Raw genomic sequence first — 27,118 nt, forward strand, 5'->3', positions numbered from 1 at the left:
CACTCCCCTTGGGGTCATTCTCACGAAAAGGGAACTCTTGAGAAAAAAATTTGGAAAAGTAAAATATGTTAAAAATGTTTATTTTAAAAAAAATGGAGAATAACACTTATGTTACGAAACTGCGTAATTTTCACAGTTCAATAAAGAATATTATGACAGAAAAAATTGTAACCATTTTCCTCGTCCATAGAAGTGACAGTATAGTTCCACGGACATGAAACTTAGGTCTACAGTCATGACTATAAACTAGATAATTGCTTGTACTTTTCTCGGTAAATAAAAGTGAGTTTGAATTAAAGTTGCCAACTTATTAGTCAATATATAACTATAACTGTGTTTTGATTTATGCAATATTAAATCAATTGTTTTTTTCCATTCCATTTATAATCAACATAATTTGTTGTACATTATATAGAATAGATTAACATTTGTTTAGATAAATTGTTTCCACTTAAATTTACTTTTAATATAAAAATTTCTTCCAATAATTATAGATTTTAGACCCAAATAATAAAGTAAACCTTATAGAAGTTACAAAATCTTAAAATCTTAAAATTAATTGGAAGAGGAAACATTATTCTAAATTGTGCTTGTCAGTATTTACTAATAATAACAGGCAATTCTAATTTTGTAATTGTGCCTGCTATATCAACAGGATAAGAACCATCAGATTCTGGCACAAAATGATTGTTGTTTAAACTACGAACTTGCATAACTCTATACTTGCTATCAATAAATTTGAAATCAGTCATAGCTGCATATTGTTTTATCTTCATTTTGCCAGCCAAATTAACAATTTCGTTAAACTGGTGTTCCCGGGAACATGTGTTATGCCGTGGAGAGCCCTCATCGGTGTCAGAATAAACGTCGCTGTAGCCAAGTTTCTTTCTTGTTTGAGGATCTGAGATTTTCTGCAGTTCCTTTCTATACGGCACGTAACCTACAGTGGTACTGAAGACTTGCGAAAATCACTCAAGTGCACATTTGCTTCCATATTCTCCCGTGTAAAGGTTGCTTAAGCGTCCACTGCTCCCCCCCCCCCCCCCCAAGGTATGTGATGTATGAAGATGGCTCAATGGCGTCGTTCGTTGTTTCCTCAGGGTGGATGGGTCCACGATTAATCACTCACATGGGGCCATGTAGCAATATACGTCTGAGTTTACGTGTTTATCAGAGAGACGAGTCCGTCATGATTTGAGCCGGTACGAATGTGAGGCGCCTCTGATCACTATTGTAATTCAAGGGCTGTGCAGTACTGGGACAATATCCTCCATTTGCTGTACAGCTCTACAGTGATCATTTCGGCGATGGGTTCATCGCACAAGATGATAATGCGTAAGCACACCACACATCATCCAGCTCGTGAAAACCTCCCTCAGAGAGACAGGAAACAACCTAATTGAATACGCTGCGGTATCTGCTGAAATGAAAGCGAGTGAGCACACATGGTAATGGTCGACATTGGCAAAGGCGTGTGGCATGATCTCCTCGCACACTGGAGACGTTAAGAGAGCCTTGATCGAGGAGCAGGAAAGTCATCAGTAGCAACGTGTCGATCATATCGTTGACGGCTAACCAGAAAGGAGATAAGAATAATACAACACACAGAGTAGATGAACATTCAGATGCTGATTTGACACCTTTGCAAATAAATGCACTTGCAAGATCCTCTCGCTTCTAAACTGATACTGTTATTACTCAGCTTAGCCGCGAGTCCGTAGAGGGTGGTATATGTGACGTACAGTATAACTGGTCAGTATTTCCACCCGAAATTTGCGAGTGTAAGTCGGACCTTCCTTGATCCGCCTTGGTGGGTCGTGTCGTCGGATTTCCTCCTACCTGTGCGCACTGCAGCTCTCGTAAATTTCGTCCCGTGTAGATTCTTCATTGGCGCATTGGATGTCTCTGTAGGTGGAAGATAATTATTTGAAATTGCTGTCGATCAACTTTGGGGTATCTATTTACTCGAAATTGACGTTCAGAATGCCGCAATATCACTTTTATTCCTATTAGATCAATAATGAAACACTGATGTCACAAACTACTCGTAACTGAGAGCATGGCTACCGTCGAACAAGACAGGAAGAGCTCTTAACGCTGACTTCTGACTTTGGCGCGCAGTATGTATCTCTTTCTAGTTTCGTCACTGTTTGTGGATTTCTGATCAAGTTCGTACTTACTAAGTTACGCATTTGTTAACGAACGGGTGTGAATTTTAACGAGGCAAAATTATGATAAATAGTTTTAAACATCCAGAGGCTCCTCCTAGTATTCATGTTGTCATAAATGACTTTAATTATTAAATATAAATAAACAAAATCGGTGACTTTGGCGCCAAGATGGCGGCACTTCCCGTCATGTATATTTCCCAGGCTGACGCTTGTTGCTACCTTCTAGCGGCAAGCCTTACCCCACTACGCGCGACATATAGTCGCTTCCTCACCTAAACAGCCAGCGTAGGAAATGCTCTCCGACTCATGGCCGGCTACGGACTACAGCACTTCCTAACTATCGTGAATACATCAATAAGAGACAATAATTTATTAAAACTGGTAAAAATTTCTTTCTCACGTAAGAGGCATCTTACACTCTTCTGAAGAGATTGACTTTACTTTGGTCACGGATTACATTTTGTTTTTCTCAATAAAGTTAGTTCTTATTTTCATGAGACTGTCTTCGATTCCCAGCTTCCCTTTAATCTTGACCTACACAGGTAGTGCAAAACACACACACACTCATATGCACACACAAATACAGCTATGAACAGGGTGGAATCGTCAGGCTAATTTGCTCTGATGTTTCGGCCAATATTGGTAATTTCGTTTTTGCAGTATGTAGCTTAAGTCAGGCCAAACAAATATTCTCATCACGTCTTCCATGCGACACCCAGTTCCCACGACAAAAAAGTCGGTTTGCTTCCCCTTAAACAAAATATAATAAAAAATGAATTTTAAAGCGGAATTTGACGTGCCCATTTGATAGAGAGACCCCAAAAAAGTCTTGTGCGCAAATACGTGTGCCGATATGTATTAACAGGGACACTAAAAAACAAAGAATAGCCAGTACTACAGCAACGACTGATCAGCGCTGCTCCATGGCAATCGCATACAGCGGGGAATAGGGCGATGCTGGAGCTGCCGGAGTAATGGTTATTCTTCTTGTTTTACTGTCCCTGTTAATATATATGGACAAAACGAATAATATACCCTACTAAGTTTGGAGCTCTCTACCGAATGGGCACGTAAGTTTACGCTTTAAAAATTATCTCATTTGTATTAGAAAATAATCTTGTAAACCCACACTTTTCGTCAATAGTTGGCGTCGCGTGAAAGACGTGCTGAGCAGTATTTGTTTGGACTGACTCCAGTGCTAGACATTGCAAAAACGAAATTCCAAATATCTGTCGAAACACCAGAGAACATTCGCCTGACGACTGTTACGATGGATACCAGGTATATGTATAAGGAATTGTATGTACAGAATGGATTGTGTTAAAAATTCTTAAATAAACCAAGGACGAAGGCAAGTGTGCCTACGATCTGTAATAGACAGGGTGAGTCACCTAACGTTACCGCTGGATATATTTCGTAAACCACATCAAATACTGACGAACCGATTCCACAGACCGAACGTGAGGAGAGGGGCTAGTGTAATTGTTTAATACAAACCATACTAAAATGCACGGAAGTATGTTTTTTAACACAAACCTACGTTTTTTTAATGGAACCACGTTAGTGTTGTTAGCACATCTGAACATATAAACAAATACGTAGTCAGTGCCGTTGGTTGCATTGTAAAATGTTAATTACATCCGGAGATATTGTAACCTGAAGTTGACGCCTGAGTACCACTCCTCCGCTGTTCGATCGTGTGTATCGAAGAGCACCGAATTACGTAGGGATCCAAAGGGAACGGTGATGGACCTTAGGTACAGAAGAGACTGGAACAGCACATTACGTCCACATGGTAACACCTTTTTATTGGTCTTTTTCACTGACGCACATGTACATTACCATGACGTGGAGGACGCATAAATTGGCCAGCCCGTTCTCCTGATCTTACACCTCTGGACTTCTTTCTGTGGCGTACGTTAAAGGAGAATGTGTACCGTGATGTGCCTACAACCCCAGAGGATATGAAACAACGTATTCTGGCAGCCTGCGGCGACATTACACCAGATGTACTACGGCGTGTACGACATTCATTACGCCAGAGATTGCAATTGTGTGCAGCAAATGAGGGCCACCACATTGAACATCTATTGGCCTGACATGTCGGGACACACTCTATTCCACTCCGTAATTGAAAACGGCAACCACGTGTGTACGTGTACCTCACCCCTCATGGTAATGTACATGTGCGTCAGTGAAAAAGACCAATAAAAAGGTGTTAGCATGTGGACGTAATGTGCTGTTCCAGTCTCTTCTGTACCTAAGGTCCATCACCGTTCCCTTTTGATCCCTACGTAATTCGGTGCTCTCCGATACACACGATCGAACAGCGGAGGAGTGGTACTCAAGCGTCAACTTTAGGTTACAATATCTGCGGATGTAATTAGCATTTTACAATGCAACAAACGGCACTGATTGCGTATTTGTTTATATGTTCAGATGTGCTAACAAAACTAGCGTGGTTACATTTAAAAAAACGTAGGTTTGTGTTGAAAAACATACTTCCGTGCATTTTTTTATGGTTTGTATTAACCAATTACACTAGCCCCTCTCCTCACGTTCGGTAGGTGGAATCGATCCGTCCGTATTTGATGTGGTTTACGAAATATATCGATCGGTAATGTTAGGTGACTCACCCTGTATATCATAAACTATCAAATCATTTAATTAATAAATTACGTCACGCTAGATGGAGTACTATCTGACGATGATTAAGCAATTCCAGTTGGCATAAAATATACTCTACAGTCTGTTTGTGAAAGTTACATCTCAGGAAATATAATTTAAATAGCTCAACATCGAAAACTATACTGGAAGCGTTTAGAGAACGTGAATATTTAAGGGCCAAATCATTCACTAACAACTAAATGATACAGTAATTTAAAAAATTACTTCAGTTTGTTAGCGATGTAACGTATGTATCAAATGTTGGTTTCAATGTAAAGCTGAAGAAAAGACAGTGTTTGCGTGACACAGTCAAACCGCATGCTAAACGTAGTGTAGAGATACATTTCCACACCTAATGTGTACTGTGTGATTTCATGAGGAAGTTAAAATCTTTCAGAGATGAGGGAGAAAGATACATGCATCAGTTTGAGGTTATAGACCCTGGTCCTAAAATGAGCGAGTCGAAAGTTACGAGCGAAAATCGTTCTTATATCTCTGACAGTGGAGTATTTGTACCAGCACTGTTGCTGCTAAGATTTTAGGATGGTAGCATGGATCAAAACAAGAAAGAAATGAACAGTAAACACGAACTCAGAAATGCGTACCTTACGGGGTATGAGCACTTGTCCATCTTCGCTACTGTGGAACACTGCTTTTCTACCGACAAAACGCCATAGCTTTTATGGTCCACATTTACTAGATTAGCTTTGTTGTTTCTGTTCATACTAGCACCTTTGAAACTTGCATACCCTGTAATCTTACCAACAACAGTACCGGTACATGTATTCCACCGTCACAGGTATCAGAACAATTTCCGCTAATCACTTTCGACTCGGCTCTTTCCGGATCAGCGTACCTTACCTCAGATTGATACATATGCCTTTCTTCATCATCCCTTAAACTTAATAACACTATCACGAAATCACCCTGTATAACGTAACGAGAGTGCCAATGTTATGCGTGAAAATGTTGGATCCTTGCTTAATAACATATCCAGAAAGTAGAAACTGCGGAGAAGCCGATCTCTGAAAGCGTCACTTCGTACGAAGAGACGAAGTAATAAGAATAGGACCTGAATGAATAAATAAAATGAGAAGAGTATCAGCGGGAACATAAGAAATCAGAACGCCAAAGTGTAAACCAAAACAAGGAAGAAGTAAGACAAGTCAACTAAAGAATAGATTAACAGAACTAAATACATGATAGCAGAGATAACCGCGCATGGTGTAGTCATTGGCGACGATGATATCTATTATATGAATTATTAATTAGCATGAGCCCGCATCTCGTGGTCATGCGGTAGCGTTCTCGCTTCCCACGCCCGGGTTCCCGGGTTCGATTCCCGGCGGGGTCAGGGATTTTCTCTGCCTCGTGATGGCTGGGTGTTGTGTGCTGTCCTTAGGTTAGTTAGGTTTAAGTAGTACTAAGTTCTAGGGGACTGATGACCATAGATGTTAAGTCCCATAGTGCTCAGAGCCATTTGAACCATTAATTAGCATGAACAGAAAAACATGTAACGGATGGGCTGGAGAACTCTAGTTAAGGTACAAGGGATAGTTAACAAACCTAATCGCGTGCTACAAAAAGCTAATACGAACATTAACGCCGTGCAACAATAAGAATGTAGGACATCATCCACAACGTCATACGACGATATGGTAATATTATGTGTTCAAATTCAGTTACATCATCAAAGAAATTCATGCTGACACTGTACATTTTTACAATCCATGCAGGTCTCTCACAGGGAATGCTAATACATGTAACAGGAAACAATGATCAACCTTACCATTTCTCTAGGTCGCAATAGTGCCAAACACTAACCAAAAATAAGAACTTTTATCAAAACACGTTGGGAACTTTACATATTAAATAGGGCAACTTTTATATATGTATATCAAACGCTACGATACTTCAAAATCAAAATATTACGGTCATTAAAACATTAAATTTCGCGTCATACCTTCAGATGTTGCGTCACGTTTCATCAGTAGGTGCTGCTCAGACTTCACTAAGGGAAACCCTTGAGGAAGCAGTCTTCATGTCACTGATTAACTATCCTCAGTTGGCTTCATTACCTCTCTTCTTTGTCACTGGGTCGCCCGACGGTTGGCGTAAAGCTTCTCGTGCGTCTTGTTGGATTTCTGCTTTTTTTCTCTTTGTTCTTGATATCTCTTTTTGTTGGCGTCAATTAACGTGCTCGTCACAAGCAGAGAGGTCCACGGAATTCGTTCTTCGTCATATTCGCTGGATTCTCACCCCATTTGGAGCTCCTACTGCGGCCTTAATTCGTATCGCCTTTGGCAGAATTTAAGGCTGAAATGCCTTTCGGCTTGTCAAGTAGCAAACGTCAGTTTGCAGGAACTTTTCTTTACCTCACTGCTGAGAAGTTAGCTTCCCCAAACTTACTTACATGTACTGTACTCGTCTTCAGATCGTGACGTCTGATTCCCAGCTGCAGACCAAACAGACATCCTTGAAAATAACCGTATGTGGAAGCAAATAAGTTAGCCGCACTGCTTCCTGAAGTCTCGCAGGTTGTAGCCGAGCATCTACGAAATGATTTATTGCTCATCAAATCTTTCTGTTGTGAATCTCTCGCAGTGACTGATGCCAGTCTGTTGCTAGGACACGGACTGATCTGTGTTGGGCGCTGTTCCTTTGTTTGCCTTCTCCCAGTTACAAGTCACGTACTGTTTTTCACACCATTAGTCAAATCGACAACATGTAAGTAACTCATGCGCCAGGCAACTACCTCTGTTCTCTTCTTCGTTTTTCGCATGAATGCCTTCTGTTACTGTTCGTGAAATATGCAGTATTTCGAAATGATACCTAGAGATTCCTTACAATTTGTTTTCTTTCCTTTTAAGTTTAACTGCCCCTTTTTGACGTGTTTCGAATTATATGGCTTTTGCAACATGCAATTGACGATTCGTATTAATTTGTTATTCTATGGAGGTTTACACATCTTTCAACTGGTATGGAAAACTTGGCGTTTTTCGATTTATAAATGTTACTTGAAGCTCGTGACGAACATTTTTCTTCGTCACTGTATTTTCTATCCTCCACTGTGCAATCATGAAAAATTTATAGGGTGAGTTCCTATCCTTATCTGGTCCCCCGAGACACCAACAGCACTGTCTAGCCTTCTTGTGGAGTTGCTTATACCAGAAGGCGTAAAGTGGCATTATTGCCTCGAAAATGGGACTTTTAGTACTACGAACTGTTTTACTAAGATCTCTCTTCACCTATTGCTAGCTCAGAAACTCTAAAAATTATCATTTCGCGCTTCCTGATTTCAAAATACATCTCATTACGATTAATGTGTGTACAAATTTTCACTTCTGTGATTCCATCACTGAGGATGAATAAATAGCACCTCCGAATGAGGTTAGTGTTTAGTTAGTTGCGCTAAGTGTAGATAAATGAAGTGATCACAGATGAGTCACAGTGTTATAGTGCTTCAGTCGCAGAAGTACTCACATACTCCTTATAGAGATATCGTCTCGTAATATCTTACAGTAAATGAAGTAGAACTATTTACGCACATTTTGAATTTTCATGAGGGCTAGGGATGTCTCTATAGCACATTCTGTACTATCTATTTCTATTTCTTTCTTTCTCTAGAATACTGAATGTACAAAAATAATCTGCAATTACTATGTCACAACAATATCCTTATCTCGCGAAATGAGTTCACTTCAACGGTGAAAACAAATACAGTAGCACTAATGATAAGTTCTGACGATATTCGGACAAAATTGGTTATAAATTAAAGCATCTTTTTTTGTTTGATGTTGAGCTATATCACATTCAAAACATCTTTCTAAAACACCATACATGTTAAAATATAGTGGAGTGGACAAAAATACGGAAACGGCAAAAGCACAACAAAATACCGTGCCTAATACGGTATTGGAAAACAGTTAGCATTGAAAACAGATTCCGCTAGCCTCGGACTGGATAAATACAATTCATGCACTATTTTCAAAGGAATCTTACACCATACTTTCTTAAAAATATTGAAAGGTTCAGGTAATGGTGATGGAAAATGGTTCAAATGGCTATGAGCACTATGGGACTTAACATCTTAGGTCATCAGTCGCCTAGAACTCAGAACTACTTAAACCTAACTAACCTAAGGACATCACACACATCCATGACCGAGGCAGGATACGAACCTGCTGTCGTAGCAGTCGCTCGGTTTCGGACAGAAGCGCCTAGAACCGCTCGGCCACCGCAGCCGGTGATGGTGGTGGAGGCGGATAGCAATGGCGGCTGTGGTGCCAGGGGAGAAGCGACAAATCATCCTCGTACTCTTGAAACCAGTGCTGGACGATGCGATATGTGTGATTAGGGGTAACAAATACGGTAGCATGGGATTCAGCAGGTCAACTAAAGCGTTCACATTACCCTTGGCAGTAATACGAACTTGCAGAGTAACCTTAGGACCCACGGAAAACCACGATAAGGCTGCCCAAATGAGCTCCAAATTCCCGCAGTTACTAATTCGTAGGACGTAAACTCGGCACTTCCGTTCGCTTTGTGAATTAGCGCACGATGTTTTACCATATTCCCTGTAAGTGGTATAGAACTTCGGTATGGTGTCTCTTGAAATGCTGAATGGTTACGGAAGTACCTATCATATGACCGCTTACAATTTCCCCAGGTTACGGTTCACTCAAATCCGGCATTATGATCTCACAACTACACATAACACCACTCTCACCATGACTGACATTTGAAAGTTGCTGGTGAGATTGCACAGGCTGGTGCAACCTACAGGTCGCGCGGGATTAGCCGAGCGGCCTTAGGCGCTGCAGTCATGGACTGTGCGACTGGACTCGACGGAAGTTCGAGTCCTCCCTCGGGCATGGGTGTGTGTGTTTGTCCTTAGGATAATTTAGGTTAAGTAGTGTGTAAGCTTAGGGACTGATGGCCTTAGCAGTTAAGTCCCATAAGATTTCACACACATTTGAACATTTTTTGCTACCTACAAGCTAGGCTATCATCTGCGCATATGTTCAAGCATCTATGTCTTGTGGTATATCCAGATGTTTCTCCAAAACCTGTATATGTACGTAGCCAGGAATAGTGATGTGAGCATTGGCCCAACGTACCCCAACGTCACAGAAACGAATGGCATCCAGTGAAATGTTCGACCAGGAAAGGTTTTACGTTAGACAAAGGACAACACCCAGCTGCGTTCTCACTCATTGTCACTACGCAAGAGACGACTGTAGGCAGGGCGTAAATAGAGTTGGTTCTGTGTCAGGAGACACTCTCCCAGGTTTCTCCTTGCCAGTTTTCCTAGGTAGGATGGTAGTCACCTGTGGACGCCGATAGGCGCAGTGAAAAAATATTCAAAATTACTTTCCATAAAAGTATAGGTAGCGTCTTGAGGCGTGGTTGGCCTTGTCTGCCACACCCGCTGAGGTAATCGCGTCGTAAGCGGCCCTCAGCTTACTCAAGGCAGCTGACAACGCACACTTCGTTCCAGCCGGCTGCTGCACTGACGGTTCGCCGATTGCTCTGGCCACGGCTCCCAGTATATCGCGACGCCGAGGCAGCGAGTAACGGTGGTGCGTGTACAGAACTTACACACGCCGACTAGGGAGTTGCTGTGTCGCCTCCGTCTCGCTACCCTCCTTCGTCATCCGTCGTATCGCGATGACGGTTGCCGTGTAGCCCTGAAGTTCGACGATACTGGCCTGCCGTCCAGGTAGGCCCTATTCAGTCCACCACCATGTCAGGGACGCTGGTGTCCTGATCCCGGTTGGACGGAAAGACCTCAAGGTCCTCCCATCTTGGACATAGGCAGACTGCGGCGTAGAACTCTGCGACTGCTGATTACGGCGAGATAGCCATCTCTCTCAATAGTGGCTGGGTTTATCCGTAGCGTGCAGGAAATCTACAACAGACTCGCACCAGACGTCACTTCGCTGCAATCAGGGAAACGAGTGCAGACATCATGTACGCCATCGATCCGTCTGACCAACTGACAATAAACTACTAGGAAGATACATTGAGCGAAGGGAATAGTGCTTTGAACACGGCTTTAAGACGGACATCAATTTAAATAAAGGTAGTGTATTGCGGTAAGGACGGTTAAGTCTGGTGATTCTGCGAAAATTACACCAGGGAACGTTAGGCTGCAAGTTGTAATCGAATTTTGCTAATTATTAAGGAAAAACACTTATGACAACGAAAGTAAAGGTATATGGAAACTAGATTGGTAACAGAAAATGAAGCGTTTCTCAAAAAGAGAATACTTTTGACACCTAATATAGGTATTCCCAATGTTATTTTACAGAGAATATCGTAACGGGAACTTGAGCTTAAATGCGATAAGCGGGTAGGCTTCAGTACCTGAACTCAGAGCAAGTGTACAGCCTGCTGTGTGCAGCTGCCTCATACTACTCTTCGGCTGCAACAAGATTCATCTGATTTGATAAGAGTCGTACAATAGTAGATACTGAACAACAGTTTGGTGCCGTGTTCCTCGAGTTTCGGAAGGCGTTCAATAGTGTTCCACCCTGCCAACTAATGAATTAAATACTAGCTTACGGAATATCAGATCAGCTCTAAGATTAGAATAAAAAGTTTCTAGAAACCAGAACACCTAGTGTCATTTTCAACGCAGGGTAATCTTCAAACATAAAAGTATCGTAAGGCGAGCCCCGAGGGAGAGTTATGCCAGAGTTATTTCTTACAGTGCATAGGCTATGCCTGAAGTGAACGTAGAAAAAGAGGGGACTTAAGAGTAGTCATAACAAGCATATTTCACGTAGCAACCCCTCTCCTCATCCCTTAGCAAACGGCACTAGGCATAGTTGAACAGCGCCAAGAGGGTAGGCACACAACATACCATCCAAGCCGTCATGGTAGAGCTTCTGCGGGGCAATGTGTTCGATGTATTTATGGCATCAAAGTAACTGAGAAATCAAGGTGAAATTTTATAACCTTTATTTGGAAACAGTTACAGAAAATGCTCTAAATTAGGTCCTCCTGCTTGAATGCACGCCGTGCAACGACGCTGAACTGACGCACTATTTAAACACTCCTGGAAAAGTGGAAATTGCCTATGAGGCTGCCATAATCCGCGCTATCAGCTTTTCATCTGTCTCAATGGGTGTTTCATAGACAACAGACTTCAGGTGGATTCAGAAGAAAAACTCAATGGGCGTCATTTCGGAGGAATGTCCAGGCCATGCCACCGGCCCACCACGCCCTATCCAATCCTCACGAAAGGTTTCATCCAAATGTATTCGCATTGCATGTGCGAAGTGTGAAGGTGCAGTATCGCGTTGGTACCACTTGCGCTGTCACACGTTTAGTGGAACATGTTACAATAACTCCGGTGGAGTTTCTCGTAAAAATATTAATTATTTGTTTGCTTTCAGTGTCGAGGGTAATATGTATGGATCGACCAGATTATCGCCCACAAAGCTGGCCCAAATGTTGACACCGAAGCTATCTTTGTAACCACGAACAAAGGCAGCGTCCGTATTTTCCTGTGCCCAGACATGTTGATTGTGGATGTTGAACATACCCTCTCGTGTAAGGATTCCTGATACGTAAATGTACACGGTTCAGAAAGGCCGATCGAATGGCATACGTTTCCAAAAAGCACTAGCAGAATTCAATTCGATGTGGAAAATCGTCTCGGTTAAGGGCGTGAAACTTCTGAAGGCGGTAGGTGTGCAAAACATCTTCGTGCCGCACACACCTCAAATTGTGGAATCGCAGTCAGCCATTTCTCCTTGCTACACATCGTGAGATTGTTGAGGGTGTATTTTGCAGCAGTGCTAACGCGTCCTCCTAAAGCTCTGGTGTGCTCACTGTGCTGTCCTTGAGACCGCGTCCATCAGTCCATTGCACCTGTAACGCAAAATAAATACACCGAGCTTCGAAGTAGGCCTTAAATTACAAGAACATACCAATGGAAAACGTATCTCAAGTTAACCTGACTCTGTTAGAGCCCTGTGTGCGGCAGTAAATGTGCATGGATGTGGCACTCGACAATTCGGAAACCGCCGAACTTACGAACGTTGGGCAGCGTGAGTTTTTCCATCCGCCGCCCGTAACCACAGTGCATTGTCTGCCATTCCCTCACAAGAATAGAACTCCATATCCTGTCCAGTCTACACAGTAACAAACACAAGAGTGTCACCCTTTTATGACAAACTGACAGAGGGAGAACTAGACTCCGCAGTGTGTACAACACCTATCAGTCATTTGCACAGCCAAACGCAAAGATTTCGCCTCCCAGTAAGAGACGGGAACTGGTAGCGTTCTCCCGCATGGAATATCCGCAACTATGTCGACTGCAGCATTTTCAAATAAAGGTCATAAAACTTCTACCCGACGGCTCCTTTATGTCACAAATATATTGAATTCGGTGCCCTGAAGACCTGCTATCATGAAGGCTCGGTGGCGCGCGACGCTTTTCAACGATGCAGAGCGCCTTACGCTAGGCGATGCTGATATGGGCATCTATGTGAAACATGCTTGGTATGATCCACTCTACCAGCCTCTCATTTTCTAAAAATAATTTTAGACACACCCTGTATACAAATGTACTACTGGATAACATTTGAAGCTCCACAACGCTTTTCGCGGATGATGCTGTTGCTCTGAGAGAATTTGTAACGCAACAAATTTGTAGCTAAGTGCAACAATAGCAGCAGGGGATCGATTCTTGGTGCATAGATTGGCAACTGACCCCCAGCATATAAAATGTGACGTATTATGAATATCGGACCAGGTTTGTGATTGGATTCAGGATTTCCTAGAAGAAAGAACACAACATGTCATTCTTAACGGTTCAAAATCTGCAGATGTAGAGGTAATTTCGGGAGTACCGCAAGGAAGCGTGATAGGACCTTTATTGTTTACAATATACATAAATGACTTAGTTGACAACATCGGTAGCTCCGTGAGGCTATTTGCAGATGACACGGTTGTCTACAAGAAAGTAGCAACATCAGAAGACTCGTACGTACTCCAGGAAGACCTGCAGAGGATTAATGCATGGTGCGACAGCTGGCAGCTTTCCCTAAACGTAGATAAATGTAATATAATGCGCATACATAGGGGCAGAAATCCATTCCAGTACGATTATGCCATAGGTGGTAAATCATTGGAAGCGGTAACGACCGTAAAATACTTAGGAGTTACTATCCGGAGCGATCTGAAGTGGAATGATCACATAAAACAAATAGTGGGAAAAGCAGGCGCCAGGTTGAGATTCATAGGAAGAATTCTAAGAAAATGTGACTCATCGACGAAAGAAGTAGCTTACAAAACGCTTGTTCGTCCGATTCTTGAGTATTGCTCATCAGTATGGGACCCTTACCAGGTTGGATTAATAGAAGAGATAGACATGATCCAGCGAAAAGCAGCGCGATTCGTCATGGGGACATTTAGTCAGCGCGAGAGCGTTACGGAGATGCTGAACAAGCTCCAGTGGCGGACACTTCAAGAAAGGCGTTACGCAATACGGAGAGGTTTATTATCGAAATTACGAGAGAGCACATTCCGGGAAGAGATGGGCAACATATTACTACCGCCCACATATATCTCGCGTAATGATCACAACGAAAAGATCCGAGAAATTAGAGCAAATACGGAGACTTACAAGCAGTCGTTCTTCCCACGCACAATTCGTGAATGGAACAGGGAAGGGGGGACCAGATAGTGGTACAATAAGTACCCTCCGCCACACACCGTAAGGTGGCTCGCGGAGTATAGATGTAGATGTAGATGTAGATGTAATGACAAGAGACCGTTACTTCATGTAAATTTGTGATAAGGCCGTAAGGGACCAAAGTGCTGAGGTCATCGGTCATTAAGCTTACGCACTACTTTATCTAACCCAAACTAACTTACGATAAGGACAACACACACAACCAGGCCCGAGGGAGGACTCGAACCTCCGACGGGGGGCGAGCCCTAGAACGCGAGGCTACCCCCCGCGGCCTTACTCCATGGTTACACGATTGTAAAACAATCAGTGGAAGCAAGCACATACACAAAACAACCAGGAGTGTGCGTACGGGTCAACGTGAAGTCGAATGACCACATAAAACTAATTGTAGGTAAGACAGATGCAAGACTGAGATTCATACAAGAATGCTCATGAAATGTAGTCCACTCACAAAGGATGTACCTTACAAGTAGCTCATCCAACAAGTAATTGATTATGTTCTACTGTGTGGGGTCCGCGCCGGACAAAAATGATACATGAAACAGCGAAGCTCCAAGGAAGAGTTACAAGTTCATTTAGTAAGCGCAAAAGCATCACGGAGATGCTCAATCAGCTTTAGCGGCAGACGCTACAAGAAACGCATTCTACAAAACGGTGTATTTTACTGTTAAAGTTTCGAGTGTGCGCGCTCCTAAGAGAGACAAAATATACTTTGTTCCGTCCTGCATTTATCTCAGGAAAAATCCATTAAGGTAAAGTTACACAAACCTTAGTTCACACAGATGTTTAACGGCGGTCGCTCTTCCCGTGAACCATTCGCCACTCTAACAGGAAAAATATAAAGTGATAGTGGAACACGAAGAACCCTCCACCACACATCGTAAGGTGGTTTGCGGAATACACGTGTAAAACCAGACGTAGATGTAGATATATTCTGCAGAGCTGAGGATAGAAACTTGGAAAGAATATTAAATTACACAGCTAAACTGAAAGTTTATCTTGGTACCAGTTGAGTTGTGATTTCACGTCGTTTCCCTGTCGCTACTAGCTCGTTCGCTCGTTCGCTATCCACTGTACGTGAAATCGAGATGGGGTCAGCACATCATGAAAGGGTTTTCGTGTTTTCCATTTCAACGAATGCAGGTAAATTACAAATGTACGACGAGAATTTCCCGAGTGTAGAGACCCGCATCTCCTACAGCGTAAGCAGCATTCAAATGTTGTACTGTACTGTTAGCCTTGTAGGTCACAGACCTCACAGTAAGTATTTTCGTGGTGGTTTGTGGAATACTCCGACTTCGTGCCTCACAACAACAGATCTGCGACGCCGTATAATGACACCGATGAATACAGTATGTAATATTAGTAATTTTCGCCTCACAAACATTAATATACGCTCAATAGTAAACGCCTGATGGCCTAAAGTTATCGAACAGTTGTAAAGTAAAAGAAATGAACCATCGCATAGCAGTGACAGAATCTATTATTCTTTATCTTTGCCGTTCTTGCGCGGTGCCAGTAAATCTCTATGTACATGTATCGATTAATGGTTTAAAAAAAAAAGAATTCTGTTGTTTCAAGACAAATGAGGCTTTTGGCGCCTCACCTTTTACTGTTTGTATTCCATGAGAGGCGGACGCGGACTTGCTGCGTTCCGCAACTGTATTTTATATTCTAAGTGAAAGTATTGAGTGAATATGCTAATTGTTATTTTTTCCAATCAGAAAACATGTAGTTTCTTGTAACTGATATCCAACAGACAGAGTCAAGAGGACATTTTGACTGTTATGTATAAAGTATCTAACCACAATGGTCATCTATTGTAATTTAATATGAAAAGGTACGTAGCATTAAAAAACGTGTGTTAAAGATAAGTGTGCTTATTTTCGTAAATTAACCTTGATGATTCCATCTCCTTATTTACCTGTATGTTAATTATTTTTGTGTTACTTCATCACCAGAAATACGATCACGCTGATGGGCCGAATGCAGCATGAGGCAGAAGGAACATTATCGTTTTCCTATTATTTCTGAACCAACTCCTTTTTTTTAATTGTGTAGTGTTGCATTTCTTTTAAAGTCTATAAATCTTCTGGTCCCTTAGTGTTGATCCGGGAATGACTACATCGCGACTATAAAAATGCATAGAAATGATAATGTTTCTTCCGAACGATCTCAAATATATATATATATATATCAATATGCTGCTCTTATTCAGGTATTTAATGCTCAACGTATGTTATTATAATAGTGCAATCAATCCCTGATTCTGTTGCCAAGTGGCCCACCAAAATATTCACTTTTTCGACATTAAAAAAAAAAGTAACAGTTCTTTTTATTTTCGTCCCCCAAGAGCAACGCTACACTTGGCGCCCGAACAGGGACTCGATCAAAAAATCATTTCATGTATGTGTTTAAAAATTTTTCAGTGCTTGTTCTAATAATTGTTTCATTTTTTCATGTGGATGCAATTCAACCGAGAAAGAGAGGTGGGAAAACCTTTTAATTAATTCAGAAGAACGATTGATGAAACTACCAAACAACGCGAGTATTCAGCCGTATCATCATCAAGACAGCCATAGTAAGTGAAATTTTTATACGCAGTAGCCAAGCTTTCGTAGTGACGTAGCATCTTTCGAGTTGATCAGAACGTAAACCTGTCTTTCCTTGCCTTGAAACAGCTTTACTTCAATTTGTCCATAGTCCATTCTTATGTAGTTAAATTCAGTGAAAGTGTACCATTGTTGTCAGTGCATAAAAAAAATTACGATATGGCGGATAACTACGCTCAAAACTGGTAAAACGTGTGATATTTCATTTGTTTGTAATTAGTAGGAACCATCTTGTCTTCTTGGCGTACATGAACGTCAGTTGTTACTCAGAGTTAAAATTTCATCTTAGGTCTTCGACCATAGGTACTAGTTCAGAGTCTTAGGTCCCAGTAAGCCATAGCACTACGTCACAGACAAACGACTGACGGCAGTGACAAACAATATCTGTAGCATTTTGACGTTTGACAAATAATTCATGAACATGGCTGACGGTAAACAGCGGACACAAACAAAAGCAGACGACAGCAGTGATGCGAATGGACCTCACTATCCATTACGATCACGCGCGATAGGTACACGAGCGGAGGCAGAAACAGCCTCGACCGAAGTTTTAGAAGCTGGTCCTAGTGTGCAAACTATTCCCGCTTTTGAAAAAAATGACTTGGCTGCAATGATCGAAGCAATAATGGAACGCAAGTTCGAAAGCCAAAAACAGGAAAGATTAGATGAAAAGGCCCGCGAAGAAAAAGAGAAGGCCGAAAGACGGCATAATAAAAATCAGGTCCTTACAAATCTGTGCAACTCAGTAAAAGCAGACATAAATTCAGTAAAAACAGATCTGCAAACGGAGATAAATGACCTAAATACACGGTTAAATTCGGTAAAGGCCGAACTAAAGGCAGACATAACAGCTGATTTAAATACCCTGTTGGGTAATGTCCAAAGCCAAATCAGTAGTCAGATCACGACCATGAGGCTAGAAATTGACACACAAGTAGAGTCAAAAATAGAGGATATTTCAAAACGGTTAGATAAAAAAATCGAAGCAGCCAAGGGAGAGATATATTCAAAAGTGATGGAATATCAAAAACAAGCTGCGACCTTAAAAGAAGATTATACTGCAATCTCTGATGAGGTCAGAGGAGTTAAAACCGCAGTAGACACGATCGAGAATGTTGTTGATGATCTTTCCAAACAGATCGAGATTCTTAATGTAGAGGATCAAATAAAGAATACTGTTAAGGCACATGCTGAAGCATTGTCTGACCACTACCAAGAGTGGATTAAAAATAAAGACGGATTCATAGAAAACAAGGTCAAGAACGAACTCAGGGAAACTGTCAAAAACGTGACATTTGAAATATTGGCGGCCCCTGGAAAAACAGGAGACACGGTGATGTCAGAATTAGGCCAGATAAGACGAACGTTAGCTCAAGATTTACCTGAATGGCGTCAACAGATAGTTGATGAAGTTCGTACACTAAAATGTCAAGTTGAAAATTCCCCACCTCCCGTGTCAGGAGACTGGAATAATTCACCACGAAGTAACGAACAACAGCAGGTACATTACCGTTCACCATTTGATAACGCTCAAACTCATAGTTCTATAGAAGCACAAGTTAACCAGAGTACCAGCCCACCCACTTTCGTCAGTTTGATGCAGGAGGAAAGCGTGATCAAACATCGTATTTTTCCGACCTTTCACCCACAGAAGAGAGAAATTCATCCTATAGTGGTCCTCCGAAATTTTTCAGGAATTTTCCCGAATAGCTGGAGTGACCGCCAGCGAATTCAATTCGTTAGTGGATTTATCGTAGGCGATGCTGCCTTATGGGGAACCGAAATGGTCGACTCTTGTAAGAGTTACAAAGAGTTTGAACAGATGTTTTTAGCTAAATTCTGGAGTTCTGGTGTGCAGCAGCGCCTGAGAAAAGAGGTTTACAACGCCGAAGTGTTTAACAGTAAGCGCGGTAGTTTGAGAAGGTATTTTGAAAAGTATTTAGCGAAAATCAAGTTCTGGGATTCGCCGATCACCGACAAAGACGTTATTATGATTCTAAAAACTAAGCTACCTATTGCGATCAGAGAAAAGTTAGTAAACGTGTCTGAGGACGATACGGACACTTTCCTATCTGTGTTAGACTCTTTAGATCTGATTTACGAGGACGCTAGAGTTGATGTTGGCAACGCTCACTTCAGTGCAGGCGGCCAGCACAATACAGAATATGCAGGCAACAATGGTGGCCGAGCGAAAGCGCGTCACAGCGACAGCCAGTACCAACCCCACAACGGTTTCAAAAATAAACACACTACGTACTCCAACAGCAAATACAAAAATAAGTACAATAACGGCCAGAGATACAATCCAATATATAATTCGTCACCACCTCAGTACGAAAATGCACATTATAACACACAGCCCCAGCAATATGGAAACACGCAACCGAGCAACGGTAATTATCAAAACGATCAGTCTTACGATTCAAATCGTCAGTGGAAAGGAAATAAATGGCATAATCAAGGTGGAGACCAACGTACACCTTTCAGTAACGGTTACAATCAACACAAGCCACAGCAAAATACCTTTCAGCCACAAAATATACACTTCACGCAAATTTATTATGCGCAAGCGAATACGCCAGGACAACAAGATCCATTTCCAACCGAGTTCGTACCACAAAACCAACACCAGTTCCAGACGGAAGAAACTTTAAGAAATATAAATCAGCAGGAAAGTAAGCGTCGAGCGGAAAATTAAAAGCAGCACCTTTGAGCCTCCTAGAGGATGCTGCAGGTTTGAATGGGGGCACCCTGTCCCTTGGTCCACACGAAATTAAAGCAATTAGGTATGACAAAGAGACAAACTTACGGGATGATCTAGTAGCAGACACTGAGACGAAAGACAATGTTGACGTATGGGACGAACAAGTTCAAGCTTCCATAAGAGTATCAATTGCCAACATACCAGTAACAGCCATTGTAGATACAGTAGCTAATATAAATGTCTTATCTTAATGTTTATTTAAGCAAATATCCTCTGTATGCAAAGTTTTATCACTTCCAATTCAAGGTTGCACCGTATCGGGAGCAATTGGTCCACTAACACAACGTGTAAATCTTCAGACTCAGCTTCAAATCCAGATAGAGTACTTCAGTAACGTGCATTTTTCTTATTGTTAAAAACCTATCAGTGCCATGTATCCTGGGTATGGAATTCTTGAGGCATACGAAAGCTAAAATTGACATCGAGTGTGGAATCTGTACTCTAGTAGCGAGCCAGCAACAAGTAACTGTAAATTTGTTAAGAAGTAAGGTGAAGACAAACTTTGGGGTGCTTCGAATAGCTGTACGGCCATGGACTAAAAGACAACAGTACAGTCAGACAGAAGACGTGACAGATCCTGAAAGTGTTAATGACGATGAGTATAAAGACCTAATTCCCGGTCAGAATGAATTATACGGTAAAGCTAGTGAGTCCACTGAATTATCCAAACAACAGAAGAATGAGCTTTACAAGTTGTTAACAGATTACGTTCAACTATTTTCTAAGAAACCTGGACTAATAAAAGGCTTTGAATATCGAATGGATGTCCTGCCCCATTCAGCCTACTGTAGAACAAGCTATTCCATTCCATATGCGAGACGAGAAGCTGTCAAGTGCGAGATCAGGAAAATGTTACGCTGGAATGTGATAGAAGTATCTCATTCACCTTATTCGAGTCCTTTATTGTCTGTGCTAAAATCAGATGGTAGCGTAAGGCTAGTCCTAGATGCAAGATTAATCAATAAAATTATAGTACCCATAAGAACGAGACCAGAGGCTCTTGAAGAGCATCTGCAGAAGTTTCTTGGAGTTAGTTATTAGTCAGGACTCACTTTAAACCATCCCTGTTGTTAAAGAGGAATCGTAAGTGGCAACACATTTATGAAGGTCCCTTTGTGATAATGAGGAAACCACACATTGGTAGCTATTTGTTATCTGACCCTGCCACGAATAAAATCAAAGGATTGTTCCACCATCATGATTTAAGAAAATTTTATAACGCCAGGAATTAAGTTAATTTAAGCTGTAAGAAAATTCTAAGGTATTGGAGATCAGGATTAATCAATGAGTAACAAGAATTGAACTGAACTGACTACGGACGTTAACCGGTGCTAAAAGGAAACCTTATGTATAAAAACAACGTGTCTGGAAAATGAAATACGGAATAAGTTGTAGACAAGTATTTACATGAATAATCTTTATGTAAACAGGAGGACATGTCCTAGAGGCGATTTTCAATTTTAGTTATAAGTTAGTATGTAAGAAAAATGATGTACTCGAGAGGTATTAATTAGCCCCGAGGTACTAAAATGATGAAAGAGGAAGGAGCGAATTATGCACTTCTCTCGCTAAATAGTAATTTGCGAATGAGCAGGAAGGAGCGAATAATGCACTTCTCTCACTAAATAGTAATATGAAAATGATGATTATATGTGCTTAGTATCTGTAAGTGAAATTTAATCGAGGACAAGTTAATGACCTGTTTTAAAAGGAAATACTTAAACGTCCAGACAAAAGGGGAAAGTTATGTGAAAAGATTCGATTCCATGAGGTTATTCCCTATTTTCAAATGTGACGTAAATAAGGCACCATCTGTTAGCGCAAAACAGTCGGTAGATTTAACTTGTAACTTCCAGCACAGTGCTGTGCCAGCGATGAAATAACATCTCTTTGAAGTAAACAGATACCTAGGATTAAGCATGAACAAATTGATAACGCAGTGCAATTGTTCTAAAAAGGCCTGACGTTAACCTTAAGTAAAAGCGTGATGGAATAAAAAGGAAGTTTATTATATAACGCAAAGTAAGATGAGTCCAGACTATAAACAAGCTGAGTAAAAGAACATATGAGTAACATGATTTATTATGCCAACTTCACGGTAATATTGAGCATTAGCGATACTGGAAATTCACAAGCTAGCAGCAAATAGAATAAGAATCTCGCCCAAGCTTCACAGGTCGCGACAGCAGCAAACAACAACACTCTAGTGAGAGGCTTATATATACAAATGATAATTAATACCCAAGTGCGTAATGCATAAACTTGACTTAGTCTAAGAAATGAGCAAAGAGTAGTAAGCAAGCTGCAGCAAGATACATATTAGATATACATGCTTAAAGTGATAGATTTTATTTTAAGTGCGCACTGCAATATTTATTGTTTTCTCTGTGATTATGTGATTATTGAATCCCTTTCCTAAGTGCAAATCCTTTAAGATCCTTGATCCTATCCACTCCTCAGGATCAACTTGTAAAGATGCACGTGTGCTTAGGAAGTGAGGCACTACATATAAAAATGAGTAGGTTCGCGACGCGCATATTGCTTTTGTAATGCGTAATGTAAATTAAATTTTCGACCTGGTTGAGGAGTAATTTAAATTCTGTCGACGATCTGTGAGTAGGCCCGCTTTGCCCACCTTTTTTTCGACTGTTTGTATTTCCACACGAAATTCCGAGGCGGAATTGCTATTTTCAAATCTGTCCTCGAACTTTCTTTAAAGACAAGCACATACGAGAGAAACTTTGACATAAATGAAGCTCCCCTCACAAGTCACTAAATAAGACGAGCAATTAAAAAAAATATGTATTGGGCCTACACAATGAATAAGCAAGCGTGATAAAGATTACTATGAATGAAATTAATTTGTAAAGGAGATTGGAATGAATTTGTTCAAAGAAAAAGGACTTATAATAGCCTACCTGTGACCGTAGGCATAAATAAAAAAAAGACTAATTAAGAAACAATTGTTCTGATTCAAAGTGGTCAATTAGATTAATTCTCGATTTAAATGAACTCTTGTAAATATTAGTATGTAAATCAACTTGTAAACACCGTGTGATGTTATGAAGCGAGAATTTCTTTTAATACATCGTTCACGCAGACGCTCACCACAGTGCAAGCGAAGTTTTAAAGTTCGACGATTTTCAGTGGCAATATTCTACTACACCATATGTGTAAAAAAATTCATTGATGTGTGCAGTGTGTAATAATCAGTGTCATTCCACACGTGCAATTGCAGCGGTAGCTACCACTTACCTGTGAACCCGTAACTGGATAGTGGACAGGAAGTGATATGAGGCAGTTTCGGTGGCAGAAGCTCCCTCCAGCAATGTAAAAAGCACAAAGCCACGATCCGCCGAACAAAAGCGACGCACGGCACCTCAAGCGCGAAATCAACGCTCTACAAGAAAGCTCCGGTCACGTGCGCGCGCACAGACTGAATTTCAAGATTGCTCGCAACAGTGGAGGCGGACAGCCACCACGTGACGAAATAATGTAAACGTTCAACCGCCAACACAGTTGCTGTGCGCTACATTCTGTAGCAAAAACATTCACACCCAGTACTGAAAGCATTTTGTATGTATCATAAACCTTCTGAGAGACTCTAAGATAGAGAAGTTAGCTTAATTAGTATAATGACTGATTGTACACAGAGACAAGTCACAAGGTCACCTCTGAACACTGTTGAAATGTAAACTTTAACGAAAGATCACGATACGAATGAAAATAAGCACACGAAAATACGTCAAAGGATCCGATCCATCCTAAATCCCATCCCATATGTATATAAAATTAGTTTTGTAAGCTATTCTAATATAAGATATTTTATCTGTTTCATATGTGAAATAATTCGGAGAGCCACACTCGAGCCCTGAAAGTGAAAGATATGGACTTCCTTGTCGAAGCCATCACCAGTGGCCGCTCTACAATCCAAGTCTATCATAAATAGTGTATGTGCGACGAAAATAAATGTGTAATTAAGTGCGACAACGGACAAGGCAGTCAATCGACAAGACGATGACAATAAAATGAATACAGTCAAAACAGAAAGTTGTGTACCAGTTGTGATAGTCAAATTACTTTTGCAACGTTGAAAAATGAAGTGTGACTCTATTTCCTTATAAAGTTTGTAAATATGTGTACTTATAGCCTTAATTTTAAGAATCATCAAGAAAGACTGAATCCATGCAAACACTGATAGACACACAGAACAAATTCACAATGATCCATCGTCAGTAATTACAAATTGAAGCGTTAATTCTTTTATTATGAAATGAATGTAAAATGAAATTTTTAATAACCTGTATGTTACACCCGAAAATTACAAATATTCCAATGGGCATGAGGATGAAAGTAATACCTTCGGTATTCCTTCCCTCCTCATGGGAGGCAGTGTAATATTAGTAATTTTCGTCCCACAAACATTAATATACGCTCAATAGTAAACGCCTGATGGCCTAAAGTTATCGAACAGTTGTAAAGTAAAAGAAATGAACCATCGCATAGCAGTGACAGAATCTATTATTCTTTATCTTTGCCGTTCTTGCGCGGTGCCAGTAAATCTCTATGTACATGTATCGATTAATGGTGTAAAAAAAAAGAATTCTGTTGTTTCAAGACAAATGAGGCTTTTGGCGCCTCACCTTTTACTGTTTGTATTCCATGAGAGGCGGACGCGGACTTGCTGCGTTCCGCAACTGTATTTTATATTCTAAGTGAAAGTATTGAGTGAATATGCTGATTGTTATTTTTTCCAATCAGAAAACATGTAGTTTCTTGTAACTGATATCCAACAGACAGAGTCAAGAGGACATTTTGACTGTTATGTATAAAGTATCTAACCACAATGGTCATCTATTGTAATTTAATATGAAAAGGTACGTAGCATTAAAAAACGTGTGTTAAAGATAAGTGTGCTTATTTTCGTAAATTAACCTTGATGATTCCATCTCCTTATTTACCTGTATGTTAATTATTTTTGTGTTACTTCATCACCAGAAATACGATTACGCTGATGGGCCGAATGCAGCATGAGGCAGAAGGAACATTATCGTTTCCCTATTATTTCTGAACCAACTCCTTTTTTTTTAATTGTGTAGTGTTGCATTTCTTTAAAGTCTATAAATCTTCTGGTCCCTTAGTGTTGATCCGGGAATGACTACATCGCGACTATAAAAATGCATAAAAATGATAATGTTTCTTCCGAACGATCTCAAATATATATATATATATATATATATATATATATATATATATATATATATATATATATATATATATATATATATATATATATATCAATATGCTGCTCTTATTCAGGTATTTAATGCTCAACGTATGTTATTATAATAGTGTAATCAATCCCTGATTCTGTTGCCAAGTGGCCCACCAAAATATTCACTTTTTCGACATTAAAAAAAAAAGTAACAGTTCTTTTTATTTTCGTCCCCCAAGAGCAACGCTACACTTGGCGCCCGAACAGGGACTCGATCAAAAAATCATTTCATGTATGTGTTTAAAAATTTTTCAGTGCTTGTTCTAATAATTGTTTCATTTTTTCATGTGGATGCAATTCAACCGAGAAAGAGAAGTGGGAAAACCTTTTAATTAATTCAGAAGAACGATTGATGAAACTACCAAACAACGCGAGTATTCAGCCGTATCATCATCAAGACAGCCATAGTAAGTGAAATTTTTATACGCAGTAGCCAAGCTTTCGTAGTGACGTAGCATCTTTCGAGTTGATCAGAACGTAAACCTGTCTTTCCTTGCCTTGAAACAGCTTTACTTCAATTTGTCCATAGTCCATTCTTATGTAGTTAAATTCAGTGAAAGTGTACCATTGTTGTCAGTGCATAAAAAAAATTACGATATGGCGGATAACTACGCTCAAAACTGGTAAAACGTGTGATATTTCATTTGTTTGTAATTAGTAGGAACCATCTTGTCTTCTTGGCGTACATGAACGTCAGTTGTTACTCAGAGTTAAAATTTCATCTTAGGTCTTCGACCATAGGTACTAGTTCAAAGTCTTAGGTCCCAGTAAGCCATAGCACTACGTCACAGACAAACGACTGACGGCAGTGACAAACAATATCTGTAGCATTTTGACGTTTGACAAATAATTCATGAACATGGCTGACGGTAAACAGCGGACACAAACAAAAGCAGACGACAGCAGTGATGCGAATGGACCTCACTATCCATTACGATCACGCGCGATAGGTACACGAGCGGAGACAGAAACAGCCTCGACCGAAGTTTTAGAAGCTGGTCCTAGTGTGCAAACTATTCCCGCTTTTGAAAAAAAAGACTTGGCTGCAATGATCGAAGCAATAATGGAACGCAAGTTCGAAAGCCAAAAACAGGAAAGATTAGATGAAAAGGCCCGCGAAGAAAAAGAGAAGGCCGAAAGACGGCATAATAAAAATCAGGTCCTTACAAATCTGTGCAACTCAGTAAAAGCAGACATAAATTCAGTAAAAACAGATCTGCAAACGGAGATAAATGATCTAAATACACGGTTAAATTCGGTAAAGGCCGAACTAAAGGCAGACATAACAGCTGATTTAAATACCCTGTTGGGTAATGTCCAAAGCCAAATCAGTAGTCAGATCACGACCATGAGGCTAGAAATTGACACACAAGTAGAGTCAAAAATAGAGGATATTTCAAAACGGTTAGATAAAAAAATCGAAGCAGCCAAGGGAGAAATATATTCAAAAGTGATGGAATATCAAAAACAAGCTGCGACCTTAAAAGAAGATTATACTGCAATCTCTGATGAGGTCAGAGGAGTTAAAACCGCAGTAGACACGATCGAGAATGTTGTTGATGATCTTTCCAAACAGATCGAGATTCTTAATGTAGAGGATCAAATAAAGAATACTGTTAAGGCACATGCTGAAGCATTGTCTGACCACTACCAAGAGTGGATTAAAAATAAAGACGTTTGTTGAAAATTAAATTTTTTTTCTGTTCTCGTGAAATATTTTCCTAAAAGAAATGTAACAGTGATACCCTGCAAAAGTGTATTAATTCACTACAGTTATAAATGGAGTTAATGTTCAAATGGCTCTGAGCACTATGGGACTTAAATTCTGAGGTCATCAGTCCCCTAGAACTTGGAACTACTTAAAACCATCTAACCTAAGGACATCACACACATCCATGCCCGAGGCAGGATTCGAACCTG

The sequence above is a fragment of the Schistocerca cancellata genome, chromosome 8, assembly GCF_023864275.1.
Source record: "Schistocerca cancellata isolate TAMUIC-IGC-003103 chromosome 8, iqSchCanc2.1, whole genome shotgun sequence".
In the NCBI taxonomy this organism is placed as follows: domain Eukaryota; kingdom Metazoa; phylum Arthropoda; class Insecta; order Orthoptera; family Acrididae; genus Schistocerca; species Schistocerca cancellata.